Raw genomic sequence first — 2,370 nt, forward strand, 5'->3', positions numbered from 1 at the left:
CAGCTCTATTCTGGAAAAGGGGGCGGGGAGCAGCAGCTCGTTTGCATTTAAAGAGACAGGCACGAAAAACCGCGTGTTTCTGCTTCCTCTCAAAATAGGCATTTTCAAAATTATATAATAAATGATCTGTGGAGTATTTTGAGCTGAAACTTCACAGACACATTCTGGGGACACCAGAGACTTATATTACATATTGTAAAAGGGGGCATAATATGTCTCCTTTAAAGCTAAATTATCCTTTGCCCTAATGAAATTTACTATAGTTCATGCATAGAATCCAGAGTTTAACTGACTAGTATTTGTAAGATGGAGGTCACAACAAGGAAAACCATGGTCCTCATTATCATGGTTATATGGTTTTTAAAATAAATAATAAGTAATAATAAACTATGGAATTTGTAATTAAAAAAACCTAAACATGTAGAAAACATGTTCTATAAAAGTAATATAATCCCCAATATTTAATATAAGTAATAAACAACATTTATAATAAAAACATTTCTGCCAAAACACCATAGGCTATTTGTACAGTGTTAATAACTGCAAGGTAAATTACTATGGTGCCGAACTGACAAGCTTGAAATGATGTATTGGCTGTATAACACAATTCTGTGTCACATCAGTGCTCCCGATGACCAGTACATGCTTGCCAGCATCAGAAGTGCCTCCTCGGCAATTTTTTAACTAAACAAAAAAACCTGATGACAAAGAGACCAGAGTCATCTCGTGATCTTTCTGAAACCCTTGCTTCTTCTGGTTCTATTTTTGTTTCTTAAAACCCCTAGTAAAAAATCTTATGTCATAATTTATTTAAAATACATTTATTTCATACTAAGTATACTCAAATCCATTTATTGACATATCACTTAAGACTTACTGATATAAAATTATAATTAAACTTTATTTGGAGTATTTCTATATTGCACAATGCACATTTCTTAATATTATGCCTAAAATATGTTTTAATATCATTATTAATAAGAACTGAATTATTTCTGTATAATATCAGTCTTTAAATGCAAGATATTTAAAGGGTACCTGAAGTATACTTGCAATAGCTCCACTTTAGCACAATCAGATTTTTCACAATTTAAAGCCCACCCACTCTAACTTGTGACAGTATCTATTCGTCATGTGTGGTTTCGACGGTTACTGGGCAGAGCTTATGAGGAGAGCATGTGAGGTTGTTTTTGAGATGTCATAACGATAATGACAGAAGTTTGAGAGGCTTTATGATTCATAGTATTCATCATGATTCATGATGTTCGACCTCCAAGAACGAATGTTTCCATTCAGTAATGGAATGGTAATGTGATGTATGTGATGATAATATAAGTGTACATGTATGAATACCATTCATTTTGAACACATCAAAAAAAAAAATCAAAAAAAAAAGTATTTCAAAACTAGTTTATCACCTGAGTTAATTCTTTATAACACTTTTTTTTTTTAAAGAAAAAATATCAAAGATGGACCTTCTCCATATAAAAACTTTGAAGGTGAAATAGAAAGAGGTAATGAAAGCAGCAGGGAGAAAAAGAACAAGTCCAGTCTGGCCTTTTCCTCTTTACCAACCTGCCTCTGTCATTTCTACCCCTCCCATTGCATTCCTCTACAAAAGCATCCTCATATCACACCATCTTCAGAAGAGGTAACCGTTTGGTAAGGTGGGAGACTAACTTAAGGAAAAAGCGAAAAGACTACGTCCAGAAACAAGAGGAAACTTACAAAGAATTTTCTTCAAAGAACTACAATAAAAGGTAAAGTTTTTCTTCTTTGCAAAAAAATTGTGGATTAAAACAAACAGCAAGGTTACATTAAAAAATAAAGTTTGTAAAATGTGAAATGATTAAAAAAAATCATATAAATCAAATTAAAAATATATTTTATGTGAAATAAAAAAGTAAAAAGTAGAATAAAAAGTAGGAAAAAAGTAAATAAAGCAATAAATCAATTTTAAACATGTTCAGACAGCTAATTACATCAGGTTACAGGGTGGTGCCTTTTTGTTTTGGGATGTCTAATAAGTATTTTGAGGAAGACCTAGCAGATATCCACGATTATATGGATGTAAACCTTATTATTTGTTAGGTGTATAACATTTATCATGTTGCCTTTGTATGTAACATAACCAGTCTTGGGCAGTAACTAGTAACTTAGTTACTGTAATAATATTACTTTTTGCAGTAACTAGTAGTGTAACTGATTACTAATAAGATTTCAGTAATAATATTACAGTTACCATCCATAAAACAGCTTAGTTACTTTTGATGCCTCAACCCCGCTGATTTAAAATCCAACAATCAAATAATTCCTAGATTTATTTTCATAATTTTCACGACTCGCACAGGCACATGAAGTCACCAGTGC

The 2,370-nt window shown here is 31.8% G+C and overlaps 1 protein-coding gene across 1 annotated transcript in view; it reads left to right on the forward strand.

Annotated features, from left to right (window-relative positions):
- Window positions 1-1,643: 1,643 nt before the first annotated feature.
- Window positions 1,644-2,370, forward strand: part of LOC107732872 (claudin-4-like) — a 5,135-nt gene continuing 4,408 nt past the window's right edge. Inside the window, exon 1 of the mRNA XM_016544288.1 lies at window positions 1,644-1,760. The gene's annotated coding sequence lies outside the window, so the exon portion shown is untranslated. The remainder of the gene's footprint in view (window positions 1,761-2,370) is intronic.

The sequence above is a fragment of the Sinocyclocheilus rhinocerous genome, unplaced genomic scaffold (assembly GCF_001515625.1).
Source record: "Sinocyclocheilus rhinocerous isolate Xijiao unplaced genomic scaffold, SAMN03320098_v1.1 scaffold220, whole genome shotgun sequence".
Classification (NCBI taxonomy): Eukaryota; Metazoa; Chordata; class Actinopteri; order Cypriniformes; family Cyprinidae; genus Sinocyclocheilus; species Sinocyclocheilus rhinocerous.